Source organism: Solanum dulcamara, chromosome 1 (genome assembly GCF_947179165.1).
Source record: "Solanum dulcamara chromosome 1, daSolDulc1.2, whole genome shotgun sequence".
NCBI classification, from domain to species: domain Eukaryota; kingdom Viridiplantae; phylum Streptophyta; class Magnoliopsida; order Solanales; family Solanaceae; genus Solanum; species Solanum dulcamara.
The window spans coordinates 15699100-15710349 of record NC_077237.1 but is presented as its reverse complement, the minus strand read 5'-3'; the positions used below and the strand labels follow the sequence as shown (position 1 = coordinate 15710349).

At 31.4% G+C, this 11250-nt stretch overlaps 2 pseudogenes; one reads left to right on the top strand and one right to left on the bottom strand.

Moving 5' to 3' along the window:
• Positions 1 to 2528: 2528 nt before the first annotated feature.
• Positions 2529 to 3928, top strand: LOC129891900 (uncharacterized; annotated as a pseudogene).
• An 882-nt stretch (positions 3929 to 4810) lies between these two features.
• On the bottom strand, positions 4811 to 10940 carry LOC129891892 (uncharacterized; annotated as a pseudogene).
• Between the last annotated feature and the right edge of the window lie 310 nt (positions 10941 to 11250).

Here is an 11250-nt window from a genome sequence, read left to right as displayed (position 1 = left end):
TTAATGTGAGTTTAATTTCTTTGTTGTTCAACTTTAATTCATTTTTGTGGCCTCACAGATCATTGAAGGTTGGTTTTGTTAGATACATATTTCATTCGTGTCTAATACTCTTCTGATTCAAGTTTAATTCATTTTTGTGGCTTACAGAGAAGGCTGGTTTCATTAGCTACAAGTTTCAGTCGTCTCTAATTCTCTTTTAATTCAAGTTTAATGTGAGTTTAATTCCTTAGTTGTTCAACTTTAATTTATTTTTGTAGCCTCACAGATCACTGAAGGTTGGTTTTGTTAGCTACATGTTTCATTCGTGTCTAATTCTCTTCTAATTCAAGTTTAATTCATTTGTGGCTTACAGAGAAGGCTGGTTTCATTAGCTATAGGTTTCAGTCGTCTCTAGTTCTCTTTTAATTCAAATTTAATGTGTGTGTAATTCCTTTGTTGTTCAACTTTAATTAATATACTGTGGAGAGGCAGACCACTTTGCTAGGGAATGCACTAGCCAATCCGTGAACTGATCATGTATATGATCTTTTTCTTTTTTCTATCCATCCTCTAAGTACTTATTTTCTTTGCAGTGACATGTTTTTCCAGTTGTTATTTGATTAGCTATATGATCAATTAAGTTTTTGGTTGATGGATTTATATACAAGTATATAAAAAAGCTGCAGGTTCAATTCTTGCACTTCAGGAAAATCTTTGATGCTTATAATAAATATGATACTATATATAATACACAGAGACACTCATATATTTGTGCTTTATGGGAAAAACTTTAGAATTCACATGATGCATGATGCTGATTAAGTTGAGTGACTTCAGTTGTGAGCCTGCTAATAAGTTTGTCCTACTATATTGCCCTTTATTTGGAATCTTTGTGATCTTTTCTTGTGTTTATATTCCTATTTTTCTTATTTGTTTGTCGAGAATATACTACTTTCTTGGTCAAAGTAACAGCGACAACAATATAGCCAAACAGAACACTGGTTTAGTTTCTAAATCAGCATTTTCATTGGCATCTTCAAAAAAATATGCAGGAGAAAAACATGGCTAATCTGGCTGTGCTACTTTACTTCAATGGCCGATGGGATTTTAGCAACAAGTATATTAATTACTTGGCAGATGGTGTGTTGATAAATACCGATTCAATATTTGCTAGCCTCGTTTCTGTGATTGCTGCTCAATTATCAATAGATACATCAACAAGTAAAGTTGAAATCAGATATAAGATTGATAAAAGGTCTCCTCCAATTCAAATTCATAACGATATGGGAGTAAAAGTGTACATTGAAACAAAAAAGAAACATAGAGATATGTCAAAATACCTTTTATGTGTCACAACCACTGAATCGGTTAACTTGGAGAGTGATTCCACCTTAATTCCACTATTATGTTCAGACACTTCAGAAGACATGAGGATTACACACAATTCATACTTTTCTAATGCATTTAGTGGTATTGGTGATGCGCTGAAGTTAATTGACTTTGGATCATGTGTGGAAGTTGATGAGCAAGAAGAAATACAACCAGTCATCATTATTAACCCCAATCAATCTTTTTTTGAGAAAAATCAAGTTTACAAAAATAAATATGTCCTTACCAGTGCACTAAAAAGACATTCCATTCTTAAACACTTTGAATTCAAGACATTGAGATCAAGCTCAACATGGTAAGACTCAAATTCAAGTTAGTTTATACTATTGATTGTCTATTAATAATGTTTTTTCAACAGCTATTCAATACAATGCCTTGGAGAAAACTGTAGTTGGAATTTACGCACTTCAAACGTGAATAAATCTCAAATGTTCGCTATTAGAGATTTTGAAAGCGAACACACGTGTTTGTTTCTACATAATTCATTATCGGAAAGACAAGCAACAAAGACAGTTGTTGGGAGTATTATTATTGACAAATGTATTGATCCAGATGTTAACTACACACCAAGAGATATACAAAATGACATGTTATAGGAATATGGTGTGCGGCTCACATATATGCAAGCTTGGAGAGCTAAAGAAAAAGCTCTTGAATTAGTCTGAGGTGATCTAGCTCAATCATATGCAAAGTTGCCAAGTTACTTTCACATACTAGAGGCAACTTACCCTGGTTCTTATATAAGATTGCACAAATCAGAGGATGACCATTTCCTATATGCATTTGTAGCTCTGTTTACATCGATAAAAGGATGGGAGTATTGTAGATCAACTGTAGTTGTTGATGGAACTTTTCTAAAAGCAGCATACAAAGGGACAATGCTAACAGCTAATACCTTAGATGCAGCAGGTGAGACTTTTCGAATACAATACTATTTTTTCTATAAATGAAATTCTAATTTAAATTTGTATTAAAAGTCTACACAATGTATTAAAAGTGTATTACACATAAAACAAAAATGTATTAAAAATGTATTAAACATTATACCTGATGCAGGGAGTATACTGCCTCTTGCTTATGCCATTGTTGATTCAGAGAATGATACATCTTGGAGGTGGTTTTTTGAACAATTCAAAGAGGCATTTGGTCAAAGATCAGAGATGTGTATCGTTTTGGATAGGCATGCAAGCATTATTAAGGCAACTTCAACTGTCTATGATGAAATAACTCATTTCGCGTGTATATGACACTTATTGCAAAACATAATGATAAACTTTAGAAAGAGTCAGCAAAAGGTAACAGAATTGTTCTACTCTATGGCAAAAACATACACTACGGTAGAGTTTAATCAACATATGGAAATTGTTGAGAAGGTAGACAAGAGGATTAAAGACTACTTGCTGAACATTGGATACAACAAATGGTCACATGTTCATGCTCAGGTAAATAGGACTTGGATGATGACATCAAACATTGCAGAATCAGTCAATTCAAGAACAAGACATGCCAAAGTTCTTACAGTCTTGCACCTCCTAGAATTCATGAGACAACTTGTTCAAAAATGGAATAACAATAATAGGTCAAAGGCAATATTTTCAGAATTTTACCTTGAGAAAAAGTATGAAAAAATTCTACAATGTAACAAAACTGCATCGGAAAAATTAAGAGTATGGTATCTGTAAATTTCTTTTTGTTAATATTTTTTCTTCTGATTCACATGTAATATCTCTCTTGCTTATATTTTTTCTTATTTTTTATAGGTTAGGGAGACAAATGAATATGTGTATACAGTACTTGATGGCATTACACGATTCACAGTATGTCTTCAACAACATACATGCACATGTGGGAGATTTCAATTGGATGAGCTGTCATATCCACATGCTTTTGCTGTTTTAACAACAAAACACACTAGTTATGAAAAATATTTCTCTGATTACTACACAAGAGGGAATTTATTATTGACATACCAGTTTCACTTGAATTCCCTCCCAGATGAAAGCACCTGGAATATACCAACACACGTTCTTGAAGAGATTGTACTTCCACCACTTGAAAAAAGACCTCCTGGGAGGCCAAAATATAAAAGACACAAATAATTGAGAGAAGATGGATTCAAAAAATCAAAAATAACATGCAGCTATTGTGGACAACAAGGTCACAATAGGAAGACTTGCAAGAATGTTAGGCCTTTGGATTAAGAATAAAGAATGACATTTGAAATAAAGAATAAACTCTGTTTGTTTTAGGGCATTAGTTTGCTACAAGAATTCATTTTTTAGTTCAAGTCTAATACATTTTTGTGTTCTATGGATTACTGGAGGCTTTTTCAATAGCTATATTTTCCATTCTTGTCTAATTTTCTTCCAATTCAACTTTAGTGTGTATGTAATTCATTTTTGTGTTTTTATGGATCACTGAAGGCTTTTTCATTAGCCACACTTTTCATTCGCGTCTAATTCTATTCTAATTCAACTTTAATATGTATGTAGTTTATTTTTTATTCAAGTTTAATTCAGTTTTTATTCAAGTTTAATTCATAATGCAGGTTTCAGTTTGATAAAACTACTTAAACAAATCACTAAAGGCTTTTTCATTAGCTACAATTTTCATTCGTGTCTAATTCTCTTCTAATTCAACTTTAGTGTGTATGTAATTCATTTTTAGTTCAAGTCTAATTCATTTTTGTGTTCTATGGATTACTGGAGGTTTTTTTAATAGCTACATTTTCCATTCTTGCCTAATTCTCTTTCAATTCAACTCTAGTGTGTATGTAATTCATTTTTGTGTTTTTATGGATCACTGAAGGCTTTTTCATTAGCCAGACTTTTCATTCGTGTCTAATTCTATTCTAATTCAACTTTAATATGTATGTAATTTATTTTTTATTCAAGTTTAATTCAGTTTTTATTCAAGTTTAATTCATAATGCAGGTTTCAGTTTGATAAAACTACTTAAACACATCACTAAAGGCTTTTTCATTAGCTACAATTTTCATTCGTGTCTAATTCTCTTCTAATTCAACTTTAGTGTGTATGTAATTCATTTTTGTGTTTCTATACATCACTGAAGACTTTTTCATTAGCCACACTTTTCATTCGTGTCTAATTCTATTCTAATTCAACTTTAATATATATGTAATTTATTTTTTATTCAAGGTTAATTTATTTTTCATTCAAGTTTAATTCATAATGCAAGTTTCAGTTTGATAACACTACCGAAACACTTTAACATTAACGTAACTATGTATTGCATTATAAAAAAAGAAGGTATATTTTACATGAACAAAAAAAATATTAAAATTGTATTTTACGTGTTCAAAAAATATATTAAAAAGGATAGCACAAAACAATCTTCAAAACCTAACTAATACATCAGCTATAAACTATTTTTTAGACAACATAGTTTTCATAGACATTTTAACTAGTATAACTACATTTATTTATTTATGTGGTCTTTCATCTTCACTTTGAAGGTTACTCTTTTGCTTCTTCACTGCATATTCCCATAGTAGAGCCCCAAACCTCTTTCGGAGACTGTCTGCACTTAGTTGTTGATTTGCAATATCCTGGCCATTGCTCACTAACTCTGCAAATGCAGCCACAAAAACTCCACAGTCCCTATAAAATTTAAAATATAAAATCATTATAAAAATACTATTGAGTTTAATAAGACCAATACAAAAGATAGTATTTATTTGATAAATAATTAAACTTACAATGAATCTTCTTGTTGTCTTGGAATCCCTTCAGTTATGAACTTACATTCAATGAGCTCAAACTCATTTTTCCCATTGTATTTAGGTGATTTCTTCAATTCAGGATGCTTATCATAGAACTTGACCACACTCAAGTAGTATGGTAAAACCGATGAAATCATGCCAGCAGCGTTTTGAGTCAGAAAATTCACCCCCCTCTAGCCGGAAATGAATCATACACTTTCAAACACCTTTCAACAATATCAAATACAACAAAAATCCAATGATAATCCTCTTTAATATTTACTAGAAAGAGAACATAATCCACTTTATCCCATGGGGTGCTTGCCAACAAATGACGTCCGCATATATACTCAGCAATAGCATCTGAAGTTTTGATTCCAAATTTCTTCTTATTTTCATGAGCTTCATAAAGTTGAAAATAAGATTGAGCAATCTTTGTCTTGAATAAACAATCAGTAGTTGTAAATCGAATATTATTGTTGGTTTCATACTTCCCCTTCTTTCTAATATAATAAAAAATCACGTCAAGATACTGTAAAAGATTTAAAATGATGTCAAGTCTCAGATAATACTTCAAATCTGTAGCAAGTGTCAGTCAATTCAGTGAGCTCATTAAAGCTTGTCCAGAATAATGGGAGAAGAAGTTGATTCAGAAAAATGAGAGTGTTCAACTGGAGTTTACATAACTAACCTCATCATTCCATGCTTGACCAGAATGTGCCAATTTGAAAAATTATTCTTTTGCTTGTACATTGCAAACACTTAATTCAAATGCTGGCTTGAGGACATTAATAGCATCTGGATACGGTTTCTTTCCCCTTTAAAGCATAAAAAATGAAATTTTCAATCAGTTAACTCATTTAAACTAAAACAAATTGACATATAAAACAACAAACATAAATAAATTACCTCTTTTTTGTACCCTTATAAAGCCACAAACTGAATGAATCTATCAAATCAGATTCATCATCTACCTGATTGCAAGTGAAAAAGGATGTTTTATCTCAAATATTTGACGTGTTACACATAAAGTCCCTCCAGATTCAAAATGCTGTATATAAGGAGATTTAATTGACTTTCCTAGAATTTATTTCCTTGCACGCTTCTTCGGTGTCACTTTCTTTTTATTTTCATCAACGGCTGCTTTCTTTTTCTTTTTGTTTTCCTCTATAGTGGCTGCCTTTTACTTTTTGTTTTCCTCCACAGTGGCTTTCTTTCTTAGGTATGATGCTTCTGCCTTACGGATCTGGGAAAGATCTTCAGCACAGAACATGAAGTCATCAAGCGTTTGAGGAGTTTTTTGACAACCTTTTACCGCATCGGCATCAATAGATGCACCACAATCAAGTTCACCTTTGTTAACTGCATTACTATTAGGTTGTGACTCAATTGAATTAAGATCAACAGCTTCTTCTCATATATACAAAATAAATCTTTTAGTAATGCATTAAGGAAGGAGCAGGTAGAGTAATTAGAGATCAAAGAGGTTTATTTGAACTTTTAAAATAAAACTAATACCATTTATATCAGCAACAATCTCAGATAAAACTTATTCAATAGCAATTCCTCCAGCATCTTCATATGTACATAACATGAACAATTTAAACAAAGTTGAGTGAGAGTATATGAAATATGTATTATATTTGTATTAAACCCTTCATTACCAATTTTGCTTTTAGAATTCCCAACAGTAGTAAATTTAACGATAGCTTTACATACTTGAGATTTTTCATGCCAAGCTGATTCTACAACTTGAGTGTCATGCCCTCTTGACACATGTATTGATGCATCAACACAAGGAGAAAATGTTGTGTGTAATTAAAATATATTACAAGAAAAATATGTGAATAAAAATTTGGGGAAAAGTGGGAAACTAATCAATTTTGACAGATAATGTTCTATGTTGCTCGGACTTTTCAAAAATACAGTTAGGTGCATGTTGGATCCTCCAAGAATAGTGTATTTTTGGAAGACCCAACATGGGTGCGACAATATTTTTGGAGAGTCTAAGCAAAATAGGCCATTTTTGATTTCTTGAGGAGAGTAATGGGGAAGGAAGATTGAAAAATCCAAATGGATAATTACCCAGCTATACTGCTGTTATTACAATTTTCTAATTTATTTCACTACCAAACTTGGAAAATGGATGACACCTATCCACTTTTACTTCCACTTCTCTTTATCCCAAGTTACACATAGAACTCGATAAGTATAAGCATTTCCATTATCATGGGGACATATTTTAGCTAGAACAGAGAATTTTTAACATATTAAAAATTTCCAACTTCAAACAACAAGCTCTGTTACAATGAAAAATCTCCTCCGTCTCATTTACATCCAATTTCTCTATTCAAGATACTTTAACCAAATTTATGGAGTGAAACGGAAGATGATTAACTAGACACTACATTAGAGTATGGAAATCACTAAAGCTAAACTATATATGACAGTGCTAGTCAATGTCACTTGAAAACTATAGCACACAAACAATTTTAGTTTGGTAAAAGAACTCATCCACATTAGCACAGAGAATACAAGCACGCAATCCACTATTCAACTCCGCAATGCCTATGATTATGAATAGTAACACTAGCAGCTAAACCATATACAACAACAACATACCCTGTGTATGGGAAAGGTAGAGTCTTCGCAGACCCTACCCCTACTTTGGAAGGTAGAGTCAACTTTAGTGTGTACGTAATTCATTTTTGTGTTTCTATGGATCACTGAAGGCTTTTTCATTAGCCACACTTTTCATTCGTGTCTAATTCTATTCTAATTCAACTTTAATATGTATGTAATTTATTTTTTATTCAAGTTTAATTCATTTTTTATTCAAGTTTAATTCATAATGCAGGTTTCAGTTTGATAACACTACTGAAACACATCACTGAATGTTTTTTCATTAGCTACAATTTTCATTCGTGTCTAATTCATAAAAATGTAACTCCTCTACATTAGCACAAAGAATACAAGCACACAGTCCACTATTCAGTTCCAAGGTCTATGATTATGAATAGTAATACTAGCAGCTAAAACCATGCAGCAAATTATATTCATAGTCAAAGTTCACCATTCTTCTAAGTGAAAACATGTGAATAAAAAATTCAAGCTTAAACTACAACTTAGATAAGTAAAAACTCTAAACAGTAAATAAACTTAAGTCCCTGCCAGCAAGCAAAATAAGATAATATAGATGTATTTAAAACATAAAAGAACCTCCATTGAAGTCTAATCCACCAGAAAATGTCTCGCCAACCTTTTTGTTGGATGATTCCCTGGCTTTTTGAGTAAAAGAACTGTTGTCTCTCTTAGCAAACAACACAGAAATATCCTTCAATAATTGTTTGTTGGAATTCATCACAAATTCTTTCATTTGAATAGATTGTAAGTCTATCTTCTCTTCAAGAGCTTTGTGATTTTCATTTGCCTAGTATATAATCAAATATAACACAATTATTAGAATAACAGTTTTGAAAAAGATAAAGCCTAAAAGCAAGTTAGCTTATACCTTTGCAAGTTCTTTTCTCAACTCTATAACCTCCCTGGTCAACATATCTAGACTATGGTTTGATCCTTTCGGCTCCAATTTCAAAATTTCAGAATGGTAATCACGAGGTTCAGGAAGCCTCAATTTAGATACCTCATCTTCACTCGCCACTATATTCTCAAATTGAAATTAAAATACAGAAACAAATAGATGTATTAACTTGAGTTGAAATAATATATATATGTGTCATAAATTGTATTAACTTTGTATAGATACCTTGCATTTCGTAGGCATGAAGATGTCATTTTCAATATGCTTTTGCCAAAGACTTTCACCAACTGTTTTCCACTTTAAAATTCTTGGAATAGAATCAAAAATTCGAAGAGCTAAATCTTCATCGACTCTATAACAACACTCAAATATCCAAATTTGAAGGGCAAGAGACAATCCACCTAATCTATAGTACTGATTGGTTGAATTAACCTTGTGCCTCACATTATCAAGTAATTTCTTGTAGACATCTAAACCCCACGGGTAAGAATTGAATTATCCACTTTCCACAAGGTAGAAATCTCTATTACTAATTTGGAATTCATTATTCTCATATGAGATCAAAAAATCATTAATAAAGAACAAAACAGCTAGTGAAACGGCAGAATCATCATCTATGAATTTTTTTGATAAAAACAACTCGCGTAGATGATTCTTTTGAATAGTAATTTGTTCAGGGAAATAATTGCTCAACAACCGACAATGAGAATCTGGAACATTAACAGAGCAACCATCACTAACACAATTTAAGCCTATAATTAATCCAAATTCCCTAAGTCAGAAAAACAGCATTTTCTCATTTAATTCAACAACAAACACATCATCTAGTGTGTGTTTTAACTCCCTGTTCTATGGCAATGAATAAGTTAGAGTTGTGTGGTCACTTTCGGAAGGTCAAGAAAGTAACCAAAATAAGTATTCCTAAACAACTCGAGCTGTTTTTCAGATAAAGAAAGTTTTATCTTCTCAATCACGTCATGATTAGTATATGACGACCACCTACTTGAAGAATACAAAACATCTGGATGTCTCCAGAATTTACGATCCTGCATATAAATAATTTCAATCTATCACTATAGATAATTATATCTTAACATGAACCCTCAAATAGGACTTAAAAGATATGTGAGATTTCAAGGAAAGAAGAGTAGCTTTATCAGTGTTAATATTAGCTAGTGAAGAAGAATGGTAATGAAGCATAATGAAAACTACAAGAGAAAACAGAAGATTGCAAATTCTACCCATGACTGTTTTTATATTGGAATGTGTTTTATATGACAATAATTGATAATACATAGCAATGATCTTAGAAGATCTATTTATTGATATCAAATCTTCCTTTGGTCTTAAGCTCAAAAATAAGATAAGATAAATACAAAAGATTAAGGGATTATGAATCTAACGTAAAAAGTGATTTCAAAATAGAGAAACTGAAAACTTTTTTCATTAGCTATAGGTTTCATTCGTCTCTAATTCCCTTCTAATTCAACTTTAATGTGTGTAATACACAATTTCATTCAAGTTTAATTCATTTTTGTGGTGTACAGATAACTAAAAACTTTTTTCAATTAACTACAGATTTCATTCATCTCTTATTCTTTTCTAATTCAACTTTAATGTATGTGTAATACATTTTAATTCAAAGTTTAATTCATTTATATTTATTTATTTAAAAAAATAAATAAATTGCAACACAAAAGATCTAACAATTCATGACAAAACTCCCAACAATCACTGATATAATAAACTTGAGCAAATAAATTTAGATTATAATAAAAGTATCAAATACACAAATTTTTCTTCAACATCTAGCACACAAGTTCAAAACAACAACAAACTAAGAAAATACACATAAACAGATTGAAAATGCTATCAGTTAAATAATGTGTTGGTAGAATGACATACCGGATATAAACTCTCCGGTAGAACCGTATTTTTGCACAATCGATTTTGAATTTTTGGATTCCTCTCCTGAGTAACTGTAGGTTTCACTTTCTTTGACTGAAATTGAGGAGGTAAATCCTCAAAATCATCATCACTGTCAACAAATTTCTTAGATGCCGATGCAACATCAACTCGTTTTCTTTTCGATTTAGAACTCAATTCATTGATTTTTTTCTTACTTCTACCGCCCTTTTTCTTCACATGCAATGCTTGGAAATTTTGATTAACCTCACCACCAGCTTCTTCTGGAGATTGATTTGCAAAAATTCCCAAACTAAAAGTTGAACCGACATTCACTTCACCACTGCCGGTTGAATCAACAATTTGAATTCGTGGGCTTCTTCTAGGAGATTTCTGACCTTTCATTACAATTGTGCACCTAAAACCTATAAATTCCGTCTGAAATAAACAAGAAGATGAAGGAATAAGGTAAGAATGAAGAAGAGATGAAGGAAGAAGAGAGAGACGCAGAAACCTTAGAGAGAGAAAACTCTTTCCTCTTCCTTAAATAAAAAGGGTATATAATGTTTCTTTAATTAAAATATTGCTATTAATTGTTAAAAATGGTAATAAAATAAAAGTATATTTAAAAATGGTAAATATTTTTTAAAACACATTTAATTAAGTCATTTTTCCTTTTTAGTTTTTATTTATCTTGTGTGTGATTGTGTACTAG